The sequence below is a fragment of the Grampus griseus genome (genome assembly GCF_964374135.1).
Source record: "Grampus griseus genome assembly, chromosome: 3".
NCBI classification, from domain to species: domain Eukaryota; kingdom Metazoa; phylum Chordata; class Mammalia; order Artiodactyla; family Delphinidae; genus Grampus; species Grampus griseus.
The window spans coordinates 150227744-150255506 of NC_139019.1; the positions used below are offsets into that span (position 1 = coordinate 150227744).

The window sequence follows — 27763 nt, forward strand, 5'->3', positions numbered from 1 at the left end:
CTATGTTAGGTGTGATAGAGTATGGATGCTTTCTTGAAATTCACAATCAGATCCAGGAGTATCACTTTCAGAATGTTCTAGTAGATTGAGTTTACTTTTTAGTTGTCTTTGATGAAAGTCACTATTCTACTCTCTTTCTTAACAGAAATGTGTTTTTTCGAAGACTCACTTTTAATTGGTTTATTAACCAAAGAATTATTTTGCCCAATTCCTTTGCTTTTCTGCTTTACAGGTGAGTCAGAACAGGAATGCAGGTCCTTCCCAGGTTGTTTCTTAGCAGAGTAGTTTTTCGTATATTCACCTGCTTTGCTCATTTTCTCTGAAGAAGACCTGCTATTTCTAGATAATTCCTCTTCTTTTCTTTGACTTCTAGTTCCAGAAATGACATCTGCTGAAGGAGAACATGTTCTAGCAATGAAATCTTCAAAAGACTCCTGCCGCTGCTCTGTGACTGCGACCCCCAGGTTGTCTTTGGAAGTTTCTAAGGCCTTCTGAGTAGAGACTGGGACATGGAAGGAGTCGAGAGGCAAAGGAATCCCAGCATCACCTGTAATTTTCTGAAACTGGAGGGAAAGACAAAAGACAAGACAAAAATTCAGTGATGAACAAAGTCAACCATTAAAAAGTAGAGTTCAAAACTTCAGTGTTACTCTGTGATCTTATTATTAACACAGTCAATATTCAGAAGATTTCAGAGCCAGTTTTTCTCTAATTATATCTTGCCAAGTGATTCTCAGCTTAACCTAGCTATATCCAAGGCTGTGTCCGCTACATTTTCAGACTTTGGTGACTGGGGTAGTTATTACCCATTTCCTTTCCCTCACTAAAAATAAAACCCGATTCTGTAAGAAAATTAATTTCTTTGCTATCCTCCAGGCACATGTAAACAGTATATAATATAGTTTGTGACCAGACTGTGTTCTCAAGCTGTCAGTTCCCAAGACCAGTCTGAGATTGGCTGATGGGGGCTCCAAGCAAGGCTAGAGGAAAAGCTGACAGGTTTTCCCCTCCCATTCCCATAACCAGGTGATTCACTGTCATATGTTACCTATTAGCTATGTCTGGATTACTTATTTTAAAAATTATATCAGTATGTGTACCTTCATTAGTGTTCCTTCATTGTAAGCTGACTGCATACAAATAGAAACCTAGATAAAATATGAATAGAATAGACATTTATACAATTTAAAATCTGGAATATTTTCTCTAATGTTTTCTTTCTTCATTAAGGAGAGTTTGCTTTAACTCATAAATTCTCTAAAGAACTTCCAGTCTCCTTATTTACAACAATACAGTGTCATGAAATGGGCACACATTTACTAATCTCAGATTTGGAAAGGACTCCAGAATCTTCTAGCTCCTGAGCATGTGAACTACTAGAGACTGATCATTATTGTTTTCTCCCTGACTTGGTCATTTCCTTTTTGCTAATCACTCTTAGAATTATTAAGTGCTGTTCTGTCCACTTACTTGGATATTTTGCATTTGTCCTGGGGCATCCTGTTTTGATTCTGATTTTTCTTCTTCAAGTGGCTTCTTTTCTTCTTTACGTGGACTACTAACAGTAGAATTCATCTGGGGACGACCTAGTAAATGAAAATCTGACTCATCTATGCTAACCATTGTGGCCAGCTGCCCAAGCTTTGACCAGAGGAGGAAAGGAGAAAAGACAAAGGTTATTATAATCACATAAGAGCAGTTTAGATTTCCCCAGACCTACAATCATGAAGTACTTCTAAAATCTTAAAAGCCAACATCCTACTCCAGACTACAAGCCTCTCTCTCCCCCAAATTCTCAGCCCTTTCCAGATTCATCCTCTAGGACACATCCCATCTCCTTACCTATTACCGCTCCATTTTGAACACTGTCTGACTAGCAGCTTCAACATCTACCACGCACCTCGTCCATTACCTCTCACACCTCTATTCCCACACTTCTTTACCACCTTTCCTCCAGTTTCCAAGAATGTGTTTGTTCCTTCCTTCCCAACACCAACACCAACTCATTCACTGACAAAACACTACTCCATCAACTATCAATCTCCACTTCCCTCTTTCAGCAAAATCGCTCACGGCTGAGAACCACTGACCTATATCTCCCATGCAGATTAATAATAATAATCTTTTAATTTTTAAAAATAACTTTAATTCAAACTTATCAAACAAGCAAAATAAGTGAAAGAGAAGACAATTCTTATGCATTCCCGAATATTTTCAATGAAAACTGCCTTCAATTTAGTCCTTACAAAAAACTATACCTACTAATTACTCTGTCCACAGGTTACTCTTTTATACTGGGCTCCCCACTCTACCAAAGCAGGCTTCCCTATTTGCATTTCTTAAAAAATTTAATTCCTCAATTTAAAAAGTCAACTATATTACCTATAATTACACTAAATATGGCCACAGAAGTGATGAAAATTGCTCCAGTTCCTCAGCAAACTACCATTATAGTCGCAAAGAGAAGAACGCCATGAAGAGAAATGAACTAACCCAGCATCTTTAAGGAGATCCAAGAAAGCATGGAACTTGTGAAAAGAATTCCCAATGCTGCCCAAAACACCTTCATCATCCAGGATCATGCTTGTCAATGAGTGGGCATGAAGGGCTTCAGACAAACAGCAATTTATATTTCTTAACTGGGCATTTTCACGTTCCAGCTATAAAAGAAGACGGAAAATGTCTGACATGATTTTTTCTCATTGTCATCAAAAGTAGTCTTGCCTAGTTTCAAGGAACAAAACTAAAACACTCAAAATGTAATTAATCTGTAATTAACCTAACTCTCCACCAGTAAAGACAGAGACCATATCACATAGTAACCAAAACCCACAGGCACCCAATAAAGTTTCCTATATAACGCTCAGGTGGTATATAAATAAACCAAAGTTACCGTTTTATTAATGATCTTTCACAAAAGATCACATTTCTAACTGGTTCAATTCATAACGGAGCCTCATTCCACATCGGAAAATGACACCTGCTTTAAGTTTCTCTTAAATTGGAAAGTGAATTATAGAATCTGATCTGAACAAAACATATTACAACTCTGCTGAATGTTAAGAATTAACTTTAGTGAGCAAATTATCTAATGCTTACGTTTAAAAGTCCTAAATCATACCCAACCCAATTTATTAAATGTACGATCACCAATATTTTCTTTGGCTTCTTGAAAATATTCACCCCCGTGAACTCTTCCCCTTCCGCTCATCATCTATGCACTTAAAAGCCCCTGTAAGCTCAACTCTAGTATTTCTCAGAAAGGCCGTTAATGTTCATGATGCCCCTTTTGCCTTACATGAGCAGGTGCTCAACGTTTATTGAATGAGTGTCCGCCAATCCAATGGATGCACTTTCAAAAATTCCTCCCTACACTCACCCTGTGATAAATTATATTTAGATAGAACTTTTTAGATTATGCCCTGCTTTCATGCACATTACCTAATGTAATTCTCATGGTATATATATATATATATATATATATATATATATATATATATATATATATATATATACACATATATATATATGGTTTGTTTTTCTTTTTTTTTTTTTTTTCTGTACGCGGGCCTCTCACTGCTGTGGCCTCTCCCGCTGCGGAACACAGGCTCCGGACGCGCGGGCCCAGCTGCTGCACGGCACGCGGGATCCTCCCAACCGGGGCACGAACCCGCGTCCCCTTCATCGGCAGGCGGACTCCCAACTACTGCGCCACCAGGGAAGCCCCCTCATGGTATATATTTTTATCTTTCATTGCATTCTTAGAAGTTTTCCAATATCTTAAATTTATTTAAATGATTCACTTTGCTAATTCACTGCCAGGACAGTCTCATCATGTCTTTTATGTTACTGTATATACAATATATGCACAAAAAGTGCCTTCTTGAATCAAAGAATCATGAACAGGAAATATGCTAATGTCATATAAAAGCGCACACACACACACACACACACACACACACACACACACACACAAAACCAGATTTTCACATTTTTAAAAACATGCTTTCTGGAATATAGATCATATGATCACTAAATACCAGTAAATGCAAAAGTCCATATGATACAACCAATTTGCAACATATTACAGTTTTAAAGCTTACAAATTATGTGTATATGGCTTAAAATCAAATCAAAATAAAACCAAAACACTCTCAAAAGCAGAAGAAGAAACTTGTTTACCTCACTGACTCATTTATCAGCCTTCAGTCTTATTACTCTTTCCTCCTTTAACTGCTTTAGGCACTCCTCCAGGTTTTCCTAAACAAACAGAGTAAATGTTATAACTAATTCGTAGTATAATAGCCAAAAGCCTTTCCAGCTATAGGACTCATCAGGATTTAGGGGCAGAGCCAGAAGTGAACTCAGATTTTAGTCTGCTACTGGTAATATCATACCATGCTAGTGAAATGAATTATCAAAATCTATCAAATTAGCATAGTAAAAATTTATTTAAATTCCACTCTTTCCAACATAAGTTTGTGGCAGCCCACCATAAAAGGCATATGCGTATAACATAGTAAGTCAGAAATAAGAAGACCAAGAAAGAAAAATTCTATTTTTATTTGTGGGTCTCTTTATAGCAGGAAGTCCTATTAATGAACATGCTTAACATACCTGAATTGCATAATTGCAGATTCAAAAGCATGTTTTTAAAAAGTAATCACTTTTAAAGCAATTTACAGTCAAGCACTGTTCCTGGAGTTCCCTGGGTATCAAATAATCTAATCATCAAAACACTAAGAGGGGGCTTCCCTGCTGGCACAGTGGTTAAGAATCCGCCTGCCAGTGCTGGGGACACAGGTTCGAGCCCTAGGCCGGGAAGAACCCACATGCCGCGGAGCAACTAAGCCCGTGCGCCACGACTACTGAGCCTATGCTCTAGAACCCACGTGCCACAGCTACTGAAGCCTGCGCGCTAGAGCCTGTGCTCCGCAATAAGGGAAGCCATCGCGCCGCAACGAAGAGTAGCCCCCGGCTCGACGCAACTGGAGAAAGCCCCCGAGCAGCAACGAAGACCCAACGCGGCCCAAAATAAATAAATAAAATAAATTTATAAAACAAAAAACCCTACGAGGAAAGAACGATCACTAACTCCATGTTATTTTACAGAGAGGGAAACAGAGGCAGAGAAGTAGAGTAAGTAGAGCAGCACAGCCAAGGTCACACCACTAAGTAGCAGAGCCACACTGTGGACTCAGGACGCTGGGTGCCATTCCTGCTCACGGAGGTGGTAGTCTTCCCATTCACCAAGGTCACGGAAATAAAATGAACACTGATAAACTCTCTTAGGAGTTTTAGGAACTAAGACACTTCGGTCCTTGAAGTGGGGACACTGCTTGCAATAGGCAGAATTCTAACAGAGCCCCTAAGACTCCTACTTACTGAAGTACACAAACCTTCCACTTATCCAATCAAACTCTAAATCTAGCTGTAGTGAAGGGATTTTGCAGACGGAATTAAGGTTCAAAATCAGTTGATTTTTTAAGATAGGGAGATTATTCTAGGTGGATATGGCCTACTCAGGCACCCCATGAAAAGGACCTGAACTCTTCCTGAATTGAAGTACAAAAGGGACAAGAGGGAGACTCTCCATTGCTGGCTCTGAAGAAGTCCAATGCTGCGGCAGGGAAGGCAAGCGAGAGGCCTCTAGGAGCTGAGACTGTCCCCCGACTGACAGGCAGCAAGGAAATGGGGACCTCTGTCCTGCAACTGCAGAATCTGAATTATGCCAACAAGCCGAAGAAGCCTGGAGGCATTCTTTCCCAGAGCCTCTGGATGCTAACACAGCCTGACTGACATCTTGATTTCAGCTCTGTGACCCACACAAACTATGGTGAACATCCAACGTTTGGGGCTCAATGTCTTACACTTACATTTCACATGCTTTAACACTCTCAGGAGGGAACTCACATGTTCCCGTGTGTCTGAGCAGGAAACCCAGTCACGCTGTGCCTGGACTTCTGACCTGCAGAACTGTGAGCTAGTCAAATAGATACTGTTTTCAGTCAGTAAGAGTGTAGTAAAAGAATTAATATTCTACTCAACCTCCAGGTTCGTGAACAAAATAAGTGACTGTCATTGTTTTAGGCCACTGTTTCGGGGTGGTTTCTTAGGCAGCGATAAACAATCAGAATACCTATACTTATGAAAACAGTACGGTATATTTATACCTTTTAACTGCTCTGAACAATCACTTAAAGAATGAGGAACTCTATTATATGCCATCATTGGGAGAGGAACTGGTATCACTTTCTGGAGAGTAGCTCTTGGTACCTAACAACAATCCTACATCAGGAGTTTACCCTAAGGAAATCAAAGATGTGGGCAAAGATTTATCTACCAACATGATGTCATAAGATTGTTTATAACCAAACCCTAGAAGAAAGCTAAGAGCCTCCAAATTGGGGCTGGTTTAAACAAAAACAGCTCACCGTCTGAAGGAATGCGCTATGAAGCCACTAAGAAAATAACGACAACAGGTGTCAACCAGAGTTAATGAATGGGCTTCAGGAGTTCTACATTCATAATTATCTGTGCGTTTTTCCTGGGAGACGGTGCATAAGCTTAATCAAATTCTCTGATGTAGAAGAGTATTTAGTGACATGGCAAAATATTTTTGATACTTCTTTAAGACAAAAGAGCAGATTAGGTGTGTGTACATGCAGAGGTGGCTTTTATTTCCTTCAATGAGTTGTTCATTGTTTTCAAAAATTTGCTCAATGAACATATACTTTTATATTCAGATCATGTTTAAAAAACTGACAGTCTAAGAACTTCAAATTCTTTAACGTTTCATTACTAAAGCCAGCCAAGTTTTCAATGGGGAAAAGGGGAAAAAATTGCAAAATTCCTCTACTTTCAATATAATGGTTCAACAAATCTTCTAAAACCGATTTTAAGGAAATTCTAAACAAATAAACCAACAAAAAAACCCTCACCACAGTCAGAGGAAAGTAGAGTAAAACATCCTGACTGGTTCTAAATAGCACATCAAAGTGCAGTTACATGGAATAGTTTCTCCCTCTAATGGAGGGAATTAGTACACAGTATTAAATTTTTGTGAAAAACTGTGTCCTCGAGGACTTCCGGGAAGATGGCGGAAGAGTAAGACGCGGAGATCACCTTCCTCCCCACAGATACATCAGAAATACATCTATGCGTGGAACAACTCCTACGGAGCACCTACTGAACGCTGGCAGAAGACCTCAGACCTCCCAAAAGGCAAGGAACCCCCCACGTACCTGGTTAGGGCAAAAGAAAAAACTAAACAGAGACAAAAGGATAGGGACGGGTCCTGCACCAGCGGGAGAGAGCTGTGAAGGAGGAAAAGTGTCCACACACTAGGAGCCCCTTCGCGGGCGGAGACTTCGGGTGGCGGAGTGGGGGAGCTTGGGAGCCGCGGAGGAGAGCACAGCAACAGGGGTGCGGAGGGCAAAGCGGCGAGATTCCCACACAGAGGATCGGGCCGACCGGCACTCACCAGCCGAGAGGCTTGTCTGCTCACCCGCCGGGGCGGGCGGGGCCGGGAGAGGACTGAGGTTGGCGGCGTGAACACAGCCTGCAGGGCGTTAGTGCACCACGGCTAGCCGGAAAGGAGTCCGGGGAAAAGTCTGGACCTGCCGAATAGGCAAGAGACTTTTTCTTCCCTCTTTGTTTCCTGGTGCACGAGGAGAGGGGATTAGGAACGCTGCTTGGGAGAGCTCCGGAGACGGGCGCGAGCCGCGGCTGAAAGTGCGGAGCCCAGAGACAGACATGAGACGCTAGGGCCGCTGCTGCCGCCACCAAGAAGCCTGTGTGCGGGCACAGGTCACTATCCACACCCCCTTCCGGGGAGCCTGTGCAGCCCGCCACTGCCGGGGTCCCGGGATCCAGGGACAACTCCCCCGGGAGAACGCACGGCGCGCCTCAGGCTAGCAACGTCACGTTGGCCTCTGCCGCCACAGGCCCGCCCCACACTCCGTGACCCTCCCTACCCACCCACCCCCACCCCCACACACACACCCCCCACCCCCCGCCTGAGTGAGCCAGAGCCTCCGAATCAGCGGCTCCTTTAACCCCGTCCTGTCTGAGCAAAGAACAGACGCCCTCCGGCGACCTACACGCACAGGCGGGGCCAAATCCAAAGCTGAGCCCCTGGGAGTTGTGAGAACAAAGCAGAGAAAGGGAAATCTCTCCCAGCAGCCTCAGAAGCAGCGGATTAAAGCTCCACAATCAACTTGATGTACCCTGCATCTGTGAAATACCTGAATAGACAACGAATCATCCCAAATTAAGGAGCCCTGTGGATGAAAGGCTCTTGGTGCTGCAGCCAGGAGTCAGTGCTGTGCCTCTGAGGTGGGAGAGCCAACTTCAGGACACTGGTCCACAAGAGGCCTCCCAGCTGCACATAATATCAAACAGCGAAAATCTCCCAGAGATCTCCATCTCAACGCCAGCACCCAGCTTCACTCAACGACCAGCAAGCTACAGTGCTGGACATCCTATGCCAAACAACTAGCAAGACAGGAACACAACCCCACCCATTAGCAGAGAGGCTCCCCAAAATCATAATAAGTCTACAGACACCCCAAAACACACCACCAGACGTGGACCTGCCCACCAGAAAGACAAGATCCAGCCTCATCCACCAGAACACAGGAACTAGTACCCTCCACCAGGAAGCCTACACAACCCACTGAACCAACCTTAGCCACTGGGGACAGACACAAAAAACAACAGGAACTACGAACCTTCAGCCTGCAAAAAGGAGACCCCAAACACAGTAAGATAAGCAAAATGAAAAGACAGAAAAACACACAGCAGATGAAGGAGCAAGATAAAAACCCATGAGACCTAACAAATGAAGAGGAAATAGGCAGTCTACCTGAAAAAGAATTCAGAATAATGATAGTAAAGATGATCCAAAATCTTGGAAATAGAATAGACAAAATGCAAGAATCAGTTAACAAGGACCTAGAAGAACTAAAGATGAAACAAACAATGATGAACAACATAATAAATGAAATGAAAAATACTCTAGATGGGATCAATAGCAGAATAACTGAGGCAGAAGAACGGATAAGTGACCTGGAAGACAAAATAGTGGAAATAACTACTGCAGAGCAGAATAAAGAAAAAAGAATGAAAAGAACTGAGGACAGTCTCAGAGACCTCTGGGACAACATTAAACGCACCAACATTCGAATTATAGGGGTTCCAGAAGAAGAAGAGAAAAAGAAAGGGACTGAGAAAATATTTGAAGAGATTATAGTTGAAAACTTCCCTAATATGGGAAAGGAAATAGTTAATCAAGTCCAGGAAGCACAGAGAGTCCCATACAGGATAAATCCAAGGAGAAATATGCCAAGACACATATTAATCAAACTGTCAAAAATTAAATACACAGAAAACATATTAAAAGCAGCAAGGGAAAAACAACAAATAACACACAAGGGAATCCCCATAAGGTTAACAGCTGATCTTTCAGCAGAAACTCTGCAAGCCAGAAGGGAGTGGCAGGACATATTGAAAGTGTTGAAGGAGAAAAACCTGCAACCAAGATTACTCTACCCAGCAAGGATCTCATTCAGATTTGATGGAGAAATTAAAACCTTTACAGACAAGCAAAAGCTGAGAGAGTTCAGCACCACCAAACCAGCTCTACAACAACTGCTACAGGAACTTCTCTAGGCAAGAAACACAAAAGAAGGAAAAGACCTACAATAACGAACCCAAAACAATTAAGAAAATGGGAATGGGAACACACATATCGATAATTACCTTAAATGTAAATGGACTAAATGCTCCCACCAAAAGACACAGATTGGCTGAATAGATACAAAAACAAGACGCATATATTTGCTGTCTACAAGAGACCCACTTCAGACCTAGAGACACATACAGACTGAAAGTAAGGGGATGGAAAAAGGTATTTCATGCAAATGGAAACCGAAAGAAAGCTGGAGTAGCAATTCTCACATCAGACAAAATAGACTTTAAAACAAAGACTATTAGAAGAGACAAAGAAGGACACTACATAATGATCAAGGGATCGATCCAAGAAGAAGATATAACAATTGTAAATATTTATGCACCCAACATAGGAGCACCACAATACATAAGGCAAATACTGACAGCCATAAAAGGGGAAATCGACAGTAACACATTCATAGTAGGGGACTTTAACACCCCACTTTCACCAATGGACAGATCATCCAAAATGAAAATAAATAAGGAAACACAAGCTTTAAATGATACATTAAACGAGATAGAGTTAATTGATATTTATAGGACATTCCATCCAAAAACAACAGAATACACATTTTTCTCAAGTGCTCATGGAACATTCTCCAGGATAGATCATATCTTGGGTCACAAATCAAGCCTTGGTAAATTTAAGAAAATTGAAATTGTATCAAGTATCTTTTCCGACCACAACGCTATGAGACTCGATATCAATTACAGGAAGATCTGTAAAAAATACAAACACATGGAGGCTAAACAATACACTACTTAATAACGAAGTGATCACTGAAGAAATCAAAGAGGAAATCAAAAAATACCTAGAAACAAATGACAATGGAGACACGACGACTCAAAATCTATGGGATGCAGCAAAAGCAGTTCTAAGAGGGAAGTTTATAGCAATACAATCCTACCTTAAGAAGCAGGAAACATCTCGAATAAACAACCTAACCTTGCACCTAAAGCAATTAGAGAAAGAAGAACAAAAAAACCCCAAAGTTAGCAGAAGGAAAGAAATCATAAAAATCAGATCAGAAATAAATGAAAAAGAAATGAAGGAAACGATAGCAAAGATCAATAAAACTAAAAGCTGGTTCTCTGAAAGGATAAACAAAATTGATAAACCATTAGCCAGACTCATCAAGAAAAAAAGGGAGAAGACTCAAATCAATAGAATTAGAAATGAAAAAGGAGAAGTAACAACTGACACTGCAGAAATACAAAGGATCATGAGAGATTACTACAAGCAACTCTATGCCAATAAAATGGACAACCTGGAAGAAATGGACAAATTCTTAGAAAGGCACAACCTGCCAAGACTGAATCAGGAAGAAATAGAAAATATGAACAGACCAATCACAAGCACTGAAATTGAAACTGTGATTAAAAATCTTCCAACAAGCAAAAGCCCAGGACCAGATGGCTTCACAGGCGAATTCTATCAAACATTTAGAGAAGAGCTATCACCTATCCTTCTCAGACTCTTCCAAAATATAGCAGAGGGAGGAACACTCCCCAACTCATTCTACGAGGCCACCATCACCCTGATACCAAAACCAGACAAGGCTGTCACAAAGAAAGAAAACTACAGGCCAATATCACTGATGAACATAGATGCAAAAATCCTCAACAAAATACTAGCAAACAGAATCCAACAGCACATTAAAAGGATCATACACCATGATCAAGTGGGGTTTATTCCAGCAAGGAAGGATTCTTCAATATACGCAAATCAATCAACGTGATACACCATATTAACAAATTGAAGGAGAAAAACCATATGATCATCTCAATAGATGCAGAGAAAGCTTTTGACAAAATTCAACACCCATTTATGATAAAAACCCTGCAGAAAGTAGGCATAGAGGGAACTTTCCTCAACATAATAAAGGCCATATATGACAAACCCACAGCCAACATCTTCCTCAATGGTGAAAAACTGAAAGCATTTCCACTAAGATCAGGAACAAGACAAGGTTGCCCACTCTCACCACTCTTATTCAACATAGTTTTGGAAGTTTTAGCCACAGCAATCAGAGAAGAAAAGGAAATAAAAGGAATCCAAATCGGAAAAGAAGAAGTAAAGCTGTCACTGTTTGCAGATGACATGATACTATACATAGAGAATCCTAAAGATGCTACCAGAAAACTACTAGAGCTGATCAATGAATTTGGTAAAGTAGCAGGATACAAAATTAATGCACAGAAATCTCTGGCATTCCTATACACTAAGGATGAAAAGTCTGAAAGTGAAATCAAGAAAACACTCCCATTTACCATTGCAACAAAAAGAATAAAATATCTAGGAATAAACCTACCTAAGGAGACAAAAGACCTGTATGCAGAAAATTATAAGACACTGATGAAAGAAATTAAAGATGATACAAATAGATGGAAAGATATACCATGTTCTTGGATTGGAAGAATCAACATTGTGAAAATGACTCTACTACCCAAAGCAATCTACAGATTCAATGCAATCCCTATCAAACTACCACTGGCATTTTTCACAGAACTAGAACCAAAAATTTCACAATTTGTATGGAAACACAAAAGACCCCGAATAGCCAAAGCAATCTTGAGAACGAAAAACGGAGCTGGAGGAATCAGGCTTCCTGACTTCAGACTATACTACAAAGCTACAGTAATCAAGACAGTATGGTACTGGCACAAAAACAGAAATATAGATCAATGGAACAGGATAGAAAGCCTAGAGATAAACCCACGCACATATGGTCACCTTATCTTTGACAAAGGAGGCAGGAATGTACAGTGGAGAAAGGACAGCCTCTTCAATAAGTGGTGCTGGGAAAACTGGACAGCTACATGTAAAAGTATGAGATTAGATCACTCCCTAACACCATACACAAAAATAAGCTCAAAATGGATTAAAGACCTAAATGTAAGGCCAGAAACTATCAAACTCTTAGAGGAAAACATAGGCAGGACACTCTATGACATAAATCACAGCAAGGTCCTTTTTGACCCACCTCCTAGAGAAATGGAAATAAAAACAAAAGTAAACAAATGGGACCTAATGAAACTTCAAAGCTTTTGTGCAGCAAAGGAAACCATAAAGAAGACCAAAAGACAACCCTCAGAATGGGAGAAAATATTTGCAAATGAAGCAACTGACAAAGGATTAATCTCCAAAATTTATAAGCAGCTCATGCAGCTCAATAACAAAAAAACAAACAACCCAATCCAAAAATGGGCAGAAGACCTAAACAGACATTTCTCCAAAGAAGATATACAGAGTGCCAACAAACACACGAAAGAATGCTCAACATCACTAATCATTAGAGAAATGCAAATCAAAACTACAATGAGATATCATCTCACACCAGTCAGAATGGCCATCATCAAAAAATCTAGAAACAATAAATGCTGGAGAGGGTGTGGAGAAAAGGGAACCCTCTTACACTGTTGGTGGGAATGTAAATTGATACAGCCACTGTGGAGAACAGTATGGATGTTCCTTAAAAAACTACAAATAGAACTACCATATGACCCAGCAATCCCACTACTGGGCATATACCCTGAGAAAACCATAATTCAAAAAGGGTCATGTACCAAAATGTTCATTGCAGCTCTATTTACAATAGCCCAGAGATGGAAACAACCTAAGTGTCCATCATCAGATGAATGGATAAAGAAGATGTGGCACATATATACAATGGAATATTACTCAGCCATAAAAAGAAACGAAATTGAGCTATTTGTAATGAGGTGGATAGACCTAGAGTCTGTCATACAGAGTGAAGTAAGTCAGAAAGAGAGAGACAAATACCGTATGCTAACACATATATATGGAATTTAAGAAAAAAAAATGTCATGAAAAACCTAGAGGTGAAACAGGAATAAAGACACAGACTTACTAGAGGATGGACTTGAGGCTATGGGGAGGGGGAAGGGTAAACGGTGACAAAGCGAGAAAGAGGCATGGACATATATACACTACCAAACGTAAGGTAGATAGCTAGTGGGAAGCAGCCGCATAGCACAGGGAGATCAGCTCGGTGCTTTGTGACCGCCTGGAGGGGTGGGAGGGAGGGAGACGCAAGCGGGAAGAGATATGGGAACATATGTATATATATAACTGATTCATTTTGTTGTGAAGCTGAAACTAACATACCATTGTATAGCAATTATACTCCAATAAAGATGTTAAAATGAAAAAAAAAAGAAAAACTGTGTCCTCTTACTACAAAGTATTCATAATTCATGTCCCTTACATGGAAATATGGAACCAAAAAAGTTAGAAAGTAAAATTGCTTGATATTCTATTACTTAAGTAAGACTAATGATAAGGCTTTGGAATAATTTTCCTTCCTGTCATCTGCTCTCCTTCCTCCCTTCTGTACACCGGCTAGGGTGATTTTTCTGGGACAAAGCTCCCATCGTATTGGATATCAAATTTTATATTCAGCTTTTCTCCATTTAACATTGAAATCAATCATTTCTCATATAATCAGGGGATTCATAACCTTGATTTTTTTGTGTGGGCTACAAAATATTCCACTGAGTGGTTTTACTGGTTAACCATTTTACACATTTAAATTCTTTCCAACTTTTCAATATTATCAGACAAAATAACCGTTTTTATGCATGAAGGCTTTTTTCCATATTGAGAATAACGTTCTTGCAATAAATCCATAAAAATGAGTTTCACGTCAAAGCAAATGAACATTTTTAAGGCTCTGAGATACCTATCTCCAAACTTCTTTCCAAAAGATGTCTGAGATTTTATACTGCCATCCATCAGCGATGTATCACTTGGTATATAACCTCTACTATAACTGTTGGCTTATTTCCTCACTTAGAGTGCAAGTTATCTGAAGATAGGGGGTGTATTTTATTAAGTGTTTATTCCCAGCACCTGTGCCTAGCACAACGTAGACGGTCAATAAATAATTGCTTAATAAGGAAAATCCCTGCCAATACAAGATGTACGTGTGTGAAAGACAGACTGTGTGCTTTTCTCTAACTGGATAGATGAAAACTTGTCATCTTCTTTAATGTGCAATTTTTTTGCTTATAATTAGTAATTAAATTTCTCTTTTAGATTGTATTGTAAAAATTCAGACTCTGAGGCAAATGGGCCTGGCACTACCCATTAGCTATATAACCTTGGACAAGTTCTATAACTCTAGGCCTCAACTTCCTCATCTATAAAATGGAGATAAGCTCCCACATCACAGAGCTCTTGTGAGGATTACATGCGTTAAAACACATATAAAATTAGAAGAGTGCTTGGTACACAGCATATGTTCAGTTAAGGCTGAATGAATGAACATGTGAACGCAAGCAGCAGTGAAGGGCTTAAAATGAAATAGTCTCATCCCACTCCCACATCCAGCAGTCAAGAAGCGACCGATTCTTTACTCAGGCTTTTAATTGTAAAATACGATAATGTGTACTGAGAAGTGCTCAGGACAAAATTGTCAATGTGACAAATAAAAAAAGAATACTTACATAACCACTACTCGAATCTGAAAGTATTGATACTTGTCAGCATCTCAAAACCGCCCCCCCATATCCTTTTCTCATCACAATCTCCTTTCCTCTTTCAGGTTAAACACCATCCTCACTTCTTGACAATCATTTCCTTTAACCTGCATGCATCCCTAACAAAAGAGTTTAGTTTTGTCAACATCTACCTTTATGTAGAGGATCATAGTATATGAAGTCTTTTCTATCTTATTTCTTTCTCTCAACATTGGTTTAAAAAATTCATCCACATTGCAGCCTGTAGCTCTAGTTCATTCAATTTTATTGCTGGATAGTTTTCCCACTGTACGAATACACAAAATTTATTTAATTTTTGACTCTTAATAGACATTTGGTTTGTTTTCAGTTTGTGCTAATGCAAATCATGGACAGGAATCCTGCTGTACCGGTTATTCCGGTGCATTTACACAGGGCGGGGGTGAGGGCTGCTGGCTCACAGGCTATTTATATACCTTCAGTTGATGGAGAGTGCTAAATGCTTTCCAAAGTAGTTGTGTCGATTTATACTCCAGTATAAACAGGGTAGAAGATTCCCATAGTACTCCAGGTCTACAATACCTGATACTACCACACTTTATTTATGTATTTGTCAAACTGATTGGCATGTAGTTTCATTGGTTTTGACTCACTTTTCTCATATTACTTAATGAAGTCGTACACTTTTCTCTGTTTATTGGCTGTTTGGATTTCCTTTTGTATGACGTTTACGTCAACTATTGTTATTTTTTATTATTTTTAAATTATTACTTATTTATTTTTGGCTGTGTTGGGTCTTTGTTGCTGCGTGCAGGTTTTCTCTAGTTGCGGCGAGCAGAGGCTACTCTTCATTGCAGTGGCTTCTCTTGTCGTGGAGCACAGGATCTAGGCACGCAGGCTTCAGTAGTTGTGGCACATGGGCTCGGTAGTTGTGGCTTGCAGGCTCTAGAGCACAGGCTCTGTAGTTGTGGCGCACTGGCTTCGTTGCTCCGCGGCACGTGGCATCTTCCCGGACCAGGGCTCGAACCCGTGTCCCCTGCCTTGGCAGGCAGATTCTTAACCACTGCGCCACCAGCGAGGTCCAACTATTGTTATTTTGAATTCTTCTCCATTTCCAAGTAACACTCTTACATGACTATTTTCTCACTAAATTGGAGGCATTATCTGTTCATTTTCTATTTTACTAAGTAAGGGTTTAGTTCCTTTACACTGTTTCCACACTGCTTAGTAAAGTTATGTCATCATTAGTTTTCTGCTCAGGATCTCTTTGACTTGTAGTGATATACTTAAAAACCTAAATTGTTGATCAACTATAAATTCTCTCAACGTCACGCTTTGTAAAATGAGGACATTCATACCATCTTTCCTTCTTTCTACCTCCTGTCTACCTTCCAGACCTAGCTTTTACATTGTCAAAGTTGAAACTTATATTCTGTTCTATGTGCAGTTAAGTCTTCTGTTATTTGAGAGTTAGTAGGGAGTAAGGTTTAAGAGAACAGGCAGAGAGCCTAAACTCAAAGCCTCGCTCCAACCCTAAATTAGGTACAGCCTGGGCAAGTTCCTTCCCTGTTTTAGCTTCCTTTTCACAAAAGGGAATGCAGCTTCCCTGGTGGCGCGGTGGTTGAGAGTCCGCCTGCCGATGCAGGGGACACGGGTTCGTGCCCCGGTCCGGGAAGATGCTACCTCCCGTGGAGCGGCTGGGCCCGTGAGCCATGGCCGCTGAGCCTGCGCGTCCGGAGCCTGTGCTCCACAACGGGAGAGGCCACAACAGTGAGAGGCCCGCGTACAGAAAAAAAAAAAAAAGTGGGAATGATATTAGCACCAACCTCATAAGGCTATTCAGAGGATTAAATGAGTTAATATATGCAAAAACACTTAGAGCCTAATATATACTAAGTACATACTAGTACACAATACATTTCAGTACATACCAAGTTAATACAAATACATACTAAGTATAGGTTAGTTATTTGTTATTACATGCAAGTTGACAATAAAACCGGCAAACCGAGACAGTATTGCCATTATTACAATTACGTTAATACTGCCCACTGCAGATGTACTGTCTCTGTGTATAGACTACACCTCGTTCCATACTGTGTCAGTGTCACTGCCCTTGTGCAGGGTGACCACATACCCCAAGCCGCCTTGGGCTGTTCCAGTTTATACCTGTTGTCCTGATGTTACAGCATTAGAGCACCTCCTCACACTATTGAAGTGTTCTGGTGTGGACAACAAATTAGATAGGTGGTCATTACCCCTGTGTGTCACTGAAAAGGGGGACATCTATAGTGTCAAGTTTAAGTGGATTCATCCATAGTGTCAAGTTTAAGTGGTTAAAAATCAACCATAGCTTAGTTTGCTTCAGGTTTATGTCCGTTTAGCCTTTTCTCCTCTGGAGTTCAAGTTCCTTCTCCTCTTCCTCTCCCTCCTCCCTTCCAACAGTGCCTAATAGCTAGTAAGTACAATATGCCTCAAGGTGTTTCTAAGCTCTCAATCACACAATCAATAGAAGCCTCTCCAATCTAGACTATCTGCTCTCTGCACTGAATCCCCTATTACCCTACTTCTTGGTTTATTGCCTCATATTGCTGGATTATTTCTATAAATAGCTTAAGGTGTAGCACAGGAGGTCAATTTTTCAAATATCTTTGTGTACAAAATATCTTCTTCAGCCTCCACTTATGACTGATAGTTTGGCTGGATACAAACCCCTAGGGTGAAAATTATGTGCCTGAAAAACTTTGGAGGTATCTTTCTAATGCCTTCCAGGATCCATGGTGCTGATGACAAGTATGATAAAGTCAGATTTTAACATTTTTTTTTTAGGTGACCAGTACTTTTCTCTCTGGAATGGATGTATCCTCTCAGTATTTTATTGTATGTTAATTTATTTTTTCAGTATTTTAATGTTTCACAGTGAAGGATGCCTAGGTATGAGTCTATTCCTGTTTATCTTGCTCAAAAATTGAGTAACTATTTTCAGTCTGAGGCCTGATGTCTACTTTCAGCTGTGGGGAATTTTGTTGCCCTTTGATAGCTTCCCTCCATTTTTTTTCTGGGTCTGGAGTTTCTAATAGTAACATGTGGGATCTCCCAGATGCAACCTCTCTAACATATTGCTATCACATTTTCCACTGTGTCTTTCTTTTTCATATACTGAGAAATTTTTAAAATTCCTCCTGAATTTATTTCAGCAACCTTATTTTCATTTTCAAGAGACCTCTCTTGCTTTCTGACCATTCTCTTTTTAATTAACACCCTAGTCTTATTTTATAGTTGCTAGCTCGTTTTAAACCTCTCTCAGGATACTAATTAGGGATTTTTCTTAAATTATTTTGTTCCCTAAATTGTCCCTGGTCCTACCAGGATATGTTTTCACTCTTTTTTCCCCCTCTCTCATGTTGTAAGCTTTACTCAACTATCAGGCAAATGACAGTTATTTTCTATTTAAGAATGAGTGCAGAAAGCTCCCTGAAGTCAATGACTGATTGGTTTCTTATGCAGGAAAAAGCGGGGAGTAACTGCAATAGCATCTCCCCCAAACACAATTTTCTAGGGTGTAAAAACTCACACTAGCTGCCCTAGTTCTCGCCAGTTTCACTGTTTTCAAAATGAAATCATCTCATTTCAGGAGTGTGAGGGTGGGGCTGGGAGTCCACTCCTCCAAACACAACCCTTCAATGAGCTCCCCTATTTCAGTCACACTTTTAACTAACTCCACCCTCTCTCCTACATGCCCATCTGAGCATGGGGCTACTTTTGCAGGTGGGGTCAGAATCCTCCTCAGTTGCAGGTGGTCGCTGTGCATATTCTAGGTGATGCTTTTCCTCTGTTCTACTGCTTCAGTTTCACACTCTTCCACTTGTCTTTCGTCTTTCAAAACTATGTTGAAATCTCTTGATTGTTGTGGGCTTATATACTTAAACACTTTGATACCATCATTGTGGTGTCTCGTCAAAGGGAGAAGAGCTAAAAGGGTTCTCAGTGCCTTCTGAATCTGCTATTCTGTGGTCCCAGTGTTTAAACTTCTTGGTCTTCCCCAGTGTCTATCATTGCTTTTAGAAATACAATCTCCTGGTCTACTCGTGGAGGAAATGAATACAACACATCTAAAATGACAAGCAATGCGGGTAGATGCTCTAGGGTCTTCTCATACTCTGCCATTTACTAATAAACCACTACATGCTACAAATTGTAGGTGCTCATTTATAAAACGAAAGGGGGTAACTCTACATGAACTATAGATTTCTCCTACTCTAACATTTCATAATTTTCTAAGTTCTTTTCTTAAAATTTCTCTATATTATCATTAATTTTAATTAAAAAAGTAAAAATCTAACTTTCTCTTTTGAAAATCAAAGAGTTAATTCCCATAGTCCTACAATAATGGGATAATTAGTTCTGAAACCGGTCAAGTTTCATACGAAAAGAAAATCATATTAAATAATTTTTAAAAATTAAACATGGACTTTGTAGCACAAAGACAAGGTCCCCCCCAAATGGTGTTCCTTTATTTACTAGAAATGTTCAGCTCTGCATTAAAGTTGAAATAAAATAAATATATTATTTTTGAGGTGCAAAAATTTCTTATGAAAATCAATTTTTCTTTTCTGTCCATACAAACAAAAGTATGGAATGACATTAGAGGTCAGGTTTGTTTGGTAATATAATGTAGCTTCTTGATATTTTTTATTTGAGGAAAGGAGAATATCAAAATCAAAACTTTTTTCAACTTTACTTTTATTTAAAATGAGGCCATATTTTCCTCTTATTAAAACAGAGTTCAACTAGAACTGTCAATTTTCTCATCTGTAAAACAAGAACCCTGAATCAGCTGACTAGATTCATTCAGAACTCAATTTCTTTATCTTATGATCACTGCGGTTCTCCCTAAATCTAATATACTAAGGTTCTAAGGAAAGGAAAATATATTACTAACGACGTGTTTTGATTTTTATTTCTTAGAGTTCAAATGTCCACCATTCACCTTGGTCTAAGCTTAAGGAACCATTCAAGGGGATACAATGAAGATGGGAGGAGAAAACAGAACCCTCACATAAGCTGTGGCGTGTTGCAATCAGGCTGCTGTTTGAAAAATAATCTTCTCTATAGCTTTAAAGTGATAACTTTGTACCTGCAATGCTTCTTGTTTCAAACTGATTTTCTCTGGCTCTTCCTGAACACTTTCTGAGGAATCATCAACCTCTTCGATTTCTGAGGAGGAAGGACTCTCTACTGTCACAGTCACAGGAAATTCTGATGGACCTGAGTGTCACAAGAAGAAGACAGGAAACCACAGAGTTGTTAAACTAAAGTGCAAAGAAAGAAGACAAGATTGTATAAAAGACAACACAAGCCAGATACCAAATATCCAAATATTAGAGGATATTTAACAAAAGTGATCTGAGGTATCATTATTTATAAACGTCTCTCACTGCTCCATGGTCTAAAAGAGGCAATGACTAAGTAAAATTACAGGAACTTATCTTTGCTATGTTACTGTACAGACCTCTGTTGTACATGGTTAGGATTAGTAATGGGAATTGCCCATATTATTTTATTAAGTTTCTTTCACAGAAGCCAAGTGAAGATCCAAGGTAGACATTTTTTCTCAGATCAACTTTATACTGCAAATGAAAAATTTATTCTTCACCATCAGACACAAACAGTCTGGAAGAAAATGTAGTTTTACAGAGGAAAATACATCAGTAAAGGGACTGATAAAGAATCAGAAGAATAATCAGAAAGTCAACATATCTAAGCTGGGAATAATAGATGTTAGAATTTATAAAAGTAAATCACATACACATACATAACTAAAACTAACCCATCAGAAATTTCATCTTCTCATCACCCTTAAGCCAAAACTAGGGTAACAGTAATACAATTCTCCCATCAAGATTCACTGCCACTGCAATGCTGTTCAACTGGACATTTCCAATCATTTAAAACCTGACCTGGCCACAACCCCATAAAAGTCTACAGATCATAAAGAAGTGTGCTGGGATTATATAACCACGCAGAAGACAAGTCACTAGGACATCATTTTGACAACAAGCAGCAAACCCTGCAGCATAGGAAAACCCTAACAGGAGAACGCGGTACACACCCCTCTCTCTGGGCATGCAAGGGCAGGACTGACACCCAAGATGCTCTTCTCTCAACCTCAGCAGTGGTGCCTTTCACAGAGCAACTATGCAGTCTCCCAGAACCACTGGGAAGGAGAATCTGATACTCACAGTATTAGCTTGCCATGAGGCCATAATCTAGGGAATGTGTGTGGCCTTGGTGAGAGAGCAGAGGTTTGGGAGATGTTGCTTTATATTGGCTTTCAGATCAGGAGTTTGTACACATAGCCTGCAAACAACGTTTCTTGCAAACATATGAATGTTCTTGAGTATGAGAGCTCCATGTGAGGGGTCAGAAATGGCAGTCAAGTTCGTTTCACGGGTAACAGCTGATTTGCCGACTGGACAACAGGCTTCCTTGTTTACAGACAACCACAAGGCTGCCAGTTGTGTGCCAAATCCACACAACTACACCGTTGCATTGGGAGAGCGACCAAACATGTCTTACATGATTTATTTCAGAGAGGGAAATGCTTCTTGTAAGACTCTGTCCGTTTAAAAAGCAAGAATGACCATCTACCTTTCCCAGTTCAAGCCCTATATATCATAATATGATCGCTAAACACCAGCAACTGATTACATACATCACGAGCTTTGATGAATGGAAAGCCCCTAAAAAGATATCAACAAAACAAAGTTAGATCTTGATGTAAATACATCACCAGTTAAACCCAGTTAATACAACTATTTAGTATTATGTACAGTATCCATATAGAATTGTGTATGAAAATAAATAAGCTCAAAACAAGGACCTGGAGGGCTCTGCTATGGAGAAAACTGAACAGAATTCAGCCGACTGGCTTGGTAATAACTCTCTGAACTGCTGAGAGGCCCCTTCAGTTCCTATGTTCAGGATGCTTGAGATTTCAGTCTCACTTCTTTAAATGGTGATATTAATCATTCTCTAATTTACCACCCTGTATGAGGAGGATGGACCTCAGATTAAGTGTCTCAGGAAGAAGATAGGAAACCACAGAGTTGTTAAAGTGCAAAGACTGGGGATTCAACACTATAGTTTATGCAACAGCAATTCACATCCCCATTTGGTCATATTCTTTCTACAAAACAAAAGATGCACTCACATGTATTAAAAGACAAAAATTAACTGCCATCTGTATCAATATGTTAATGTGCTTCAATCACATATGTTTTCATGAAAGTTTAAACATAAAATCACCTTTAAGATCTTGGCCATGTAATCTGCTCCCTGCCATGTCAAATTATACCCCGTGAAGTTTACTGTCTTAAGAGTGATAGAGTTCTTTATACCTTGACAAGTAACTAAAAGGAAAAAAAAAAAACCACACACACAATAAGATGAAGAGCCTATACATTTGTCAATCTTGCCTTATTTGCTTTTCTTGAGTCAATTGGAGGTTTACAGCCACATTCTTAAAATCATTAACTACAATCTTCCCAAACAGGTAACTGATGAACTGATGCATTCTAAAACTTGTCAGTAACAAAGTGTTATTCCAGTTTACAGCAACAGTTTAATTCTATTCAGTACTAAAACTGAATACACTGGATACTGCAAACTTTCTTCCCAACCACTCAGTAAAGTACTACATACTTTTGAGACAAAGGAAAAAAAAGAAAAACCTAAAGAGCGTAAGACTTCCGATTTTCATTTCCAATGATACATGCCAATCTTGATGATCAATCAGCGATGTAAATGTCAACTATAAACCCAGTATTTTATTAGCTGCTATGCAGTACACTAGAGCAATAGAAGAGGGAGGACCTCAAACCCTCTGTTCCCTCAAATTGAAAGGCAGGCTTCCTTACCCCTTCAGACCACTACTGGACACAGGGAAGGCACACTAATGTTTCAGGACCCTAATCAAGAGTCACCTGCTTTGTGATTACTTCCATGACACACCCTCACCGACACCACTAAATTTGCTGCTCCTATGGGACGTTACATGTATTTCCTATTTAAACACATACCACAGTGCATTATAATTATGATTGCAGATAGATGACTTTTTTGCTTTTTTTTTTTTTTTTTTTTGGCAGTACACGGGCCTCTCACCGTTGTGTCCCCTCCCGTTGCGGAGCACAGGCTCCGGACGCACAGGCCCAGCAGCCACGGCTCACGGGCCCAGCCACCCTGCGGCATGCGGGATCCTCCCGGACCAGGGCACGAACCCACGTCCCCTGCATCGGAAGGCAGACTCCCAACCACTGCGCCACCAGGGAAGCTCAACTTTTTTGCTCTTTACATCTTGCTATTTCCCTTCCCATAATATTTCTTGAAGAGAAACCATAAAAATATAAACAAACACAAAAAACAGAAAATATATAAAACATGTGGTTTGTGGCTTAACACAAACTTAAATAAGATTAATTCTGACAGTATCCAGCATGACAAACTTCCATGGTACAAATGAGAATGGACCAAGGTTTGAGCAGGTACAGGAGACAATCCAGGCATGAACAACACCAAGAAAAGGTAGACGGAAAAAGGTAGACAGACATGGTGTGTAGGAAATCACGAGACCAGTCCGATGGGAAGAGACTTAAACAAGACTGAAACTCACTTTCTAAACCTCCATCTCCAACTGGAGAATTCACAGGACACAGGTGCACCAAAGAAGCCAATTATTCAATCCCTTTAATGGGGAGGAACAGTTTAAACTTTTTTTGGTTTCGTTTGCCCCAAAAGCACCCTAAAAGCAACTATCAAATGTTGGGAGGACACAATGAAGGCTTACCTTTGTTAACATAGTTAAGTCTCTCTCTCTCACAACTAGCCCACTTAGCTCCACATTCCTTAGCACACCCGACGCACTTACACAGCATTTATGAGCTTTACACAACTGGAAGGTCACATCTTTATTCCATATCGCAGGAACACGACTTCTGTAAACTTTATTTCTGTCACAACCTAAAGCAAAATTATTGTAAAATGAGTGATTTAAACCATACATTTTATCATCATTAAAAAGCATCTAAATAAAAACAAAAGCATCTGCTCTGTGCTAAGGATTAGAAACGACTCCTGCCCTTAAAGCCTTCATTAAAGAGGGACGTGTATAAAAACTCAAAATTTCAATCACGTGAGATAAATAAACGTAACCTTTATACGCAGAGGTTCCTATGGAGGCAAAAAGTTATGTCTAAGTGATGGCTTCATGGTAACCCTGAAGTACAATCTAGAAAGATGAGGCTATGCAGAGTTGGAGTAGGAGGTGCATTAACTGCAGAGGGAACATCTGTGAAAACATACTCAAGCCTGACTCCTGCTGGGCACTGTAAATGCTGCAGGTAGGGATGACTACGGGCCAGGGGTCCAAGTACAAGTAGAGACAGAAATGAAAATAGAGATGTTGGCCGAAGCAAGCCTGGGAGAGAGCATGGCTTGTACCCCACAGGTGATGAGGCCTGGGGCTACCACTGGCTGAGTAAGGGTGCCTCCGCTGATTAGAAAAAGGCACCCCGCTGCTGAAGGACCAATTAGATTAAGGGAGTGATCACAAAAAGCTCCCCTTCTTCAGGGCAAAGAGCCCTATGAGGCTTGGCCAAACACAGTTCAGACTACACGCCTCTGTGCAGAGCACACGCTGGGCGGCTAGTATGCACTAACTCTGTGTGGGCAAGCCAATAGCAGCATTATTTTAAGCACATCTTTTTATGGTAGAAGATCACTCAACACGAGTAGGCAGATGAACTTAGAGGAACTGAACCAGGGGCCGCAAAACCACCCAGGAGTTTCTGCCACAGTCTGGGCAAAATGTAATATGGATGAAGAAGCAAATTTAGGAGAAGGCCAAAATCTACAAGCTGGGCCCATTGGATGGAAGACATAAAGAAAGTTCAGTGAAGGAACTCTGAAGAGAATGGGCTCTACAATAATTTTTTCTTACATTCAATGTAAAATATTAGGCAAAATTAAGTACCGTGGCCTTTCAGGTCCCTTCCAGCTCTAATTTCTTTTGATTTCTAACTTACTACTCTGGTTAAGTAAAGTCCCTTCAGAGGTACAGAACACTTCTTATACCTGAATGGGATGCAAAGAATAATCTGACTTCTCTTCACCAGGGGATGAGCTGAACTGTCGTTGCAGAAGAGATAACAGATGGTGTGAACCCCAGGTCCTAGAAAAGGGCCAGGCACATGATAAGTATTCAGCTTTTCGAAAACAAATGAACAATCATTTCCTCTCCTAGATCTTCACACCCTTCCTCTGCTGGCTACTTTCTCTCAGCTTATAAACATCCTCAAATATACCCACTTAAAAAACTCTCAGACCTATGATTCTTTGGATATTCTTGTGGATAACCTAAGTCTCTACCATGCCTTCAAACACCTGTCCTCCCAAAATCCCAGATCTGTACCTTGGGCCCAGACCTGTCTACCAGGCCCCTCTAAAGCACTGAAGATGAAGTAAGATCCTCTCGCCACCCCCAATGCCTTTCTACTGTGCTCTGTATCTCTCAAAAAGATGCAGCTGTAAACTGTCACCCACGCTTGCTGCCCTCCCTTTTCTAACTGGTCACCAGGCCTCACCCATTCTCTCTCAGATCTGCAAAACCCGGTCCCACCTTTTATAACTTAAGTGGGACCCTTAGATTACAATTCACCCTGCACCCAATCAACTGCCTTCCACATGGAGGTCCAAGTGAGTCTCTAAACCAGAAATCCATTTCACTGTTCTTTGGTGTTTCCCGCAGCCTTCAGGATAAACATCCAAACTTCTGACAGGACAAACAAGGCGCCTTTCTGTTGGGCCCCACTAAGTTTTCAGTATCAACTCTCATTTCTCTCCCAAACCCTGAGTTCCAGTCCTGTACATTAGTTTTGCCATATTTTCTTACATTTCTCAAACTTCAACACACACTGCTTTCTCCTGCCACTCCAGGAGCTTCTACATATCCTTAGAGAGGATGGCACTTCCTCCAAGAATCCTACCCTAAACTTTCCCTTCCAAGTTTCTGTGCTCTGCAAAGGGGAAAGATGGCGGGGAGGGATACATTAGGAGTTTGGCATTAACATATACACACGACTATATATAAAATCATCAACAAGGACCTACTGCATAGCACAGGGACCTCTACTCCATATCCTGTAACAAACTGTACGGGGAAAGAATCTGAAAAGGAATGGATATATGTATATCTGAATCACTTTACTGTACACCTGAAACTAACACAATATTGTAAATCAACTATCCTCCAATATAGAATAAAAATTAAATTAAAGAAAAAGAGAGATTCTGTGCTCTGTAGCAGCAGAACTCACTTCTTCCAGAGCACTGACTCCTGTGCTTGTGTTTACTTGCTGCCCAGTAGAAGGGAAGATTACCTAGGGCAGAAGCATGGTCTCCAGCAGCCCTTGGTTCTGACAACTCATTCAAGTGCCAGGATACTTTACACACATAACCTGCTTAATTAATTCTAAGAACCCACAGAAAGAGTGATTTTTAATGTCATTTTACAAGTGTGGGGATTGTAGTGCAAAAGAAACCTGTCCAGGCCACAGAGAGCATCAGCCCTGGAATTCAAACCCTAAGCTGCCTTGACACCGGTGCTCTTTCCACTATATATGATACACCTATTGAAAAAAAATTTTTTTTTCCTGAGCCCTGTTTGAATGGAAAGGAAATGAAGCTGGGATATATCCATTTCCTAATCGCTTTGGTGCGTACCAGGCAAAGTCATTCAACAGACCAGGTAACATCTGTGCAACAATTAACGATGCTCCAAACTGTGCTAAGTGTTCTACTTTGTAGAGTCTAGAAGCATTAACAAAGTGCATCCTTGTAACCGCCACAGAGGCTGGGTCCTGTGAAGCCCATGCTACAGATGAGAACACTGAGACCTTGAAGCCTTAAGGCACTCGGCCGGGGTCACCGAGCTGGCAGGAGTCCTAGGCCGCACGCCCCGTCCAGTGCACGCACACCCGGGCACTGGGCACCGGTTCTAGTGCCCACCCTCCACCTTTAACCATTTAAAACCCCGCTTCTCACCGCCCACACGAGGGCCCCTGGAAGCGGGAAGTACAATCCTGTCTCGACAAGCCGTGGCTGGAAGAAGCTCTGGATACAGATCAGGGGCAGAGGGTGCTCAGGAGCGGCGTCCAGTCTACCCGCGGCGGCAGTCGGCGTTAAGTCCAGCAGGCCCTCCCTCAGGGAAGCCCGCACGGAGGGCAGAGGCACCGAGTCCTGCAGCGCGCACAGGTCCTCAGAGCGCGAGAAGGAGTCGGCCGCGCTGTCCGGGCGCAGCTTCACCGAGTGATCATGGCCTGAGCGCGGCCTCGGGGACGCTGGCTGCAGACAGGATGCCCACATCCTCCTGTGGGTCCCGGCTCGCCTCCCGGCCCCTCGGGCGCCCACCGCCCGGCGGCTGCGGCCCGAAGACATAGGGCCACGGGCCCAAGCTAGGCCGAGCCCTCCTTGCCGTGCTCCAGAGCCCACG

The 27763-nt window shown here is 40.9% G+C and overlaps 1 pseudogene across 1 annotated transcript; it reads right to left on the bottom strand.

Annotated features, from left to right (window-relative positions):
• LOC309819908 (centrosomal protein of 78 kDa-like) lies at window positions 1-27708 on the bottom strand (annotated as a pseudogene). Its single transcript has 11 exons — window positions 27350-27708; window positions 24062-24224; window positions 23888-23959; window positions 22522-22625; window positions 22258-22261; window positions 20351-20481; window positions 4183-4260; window positions 2493-2660; window positions 1471-1641; window positions 1101-1148; window positions 1-563 (listed from the first exon to the last, which is right to left on the bottom strand). The product of its transcript is annotated as a centrosomal protein of 78 kDa-like (transcript).
• Between the last annotated feature and the right edge of the window lie 55 nt (window positions 27709-27763).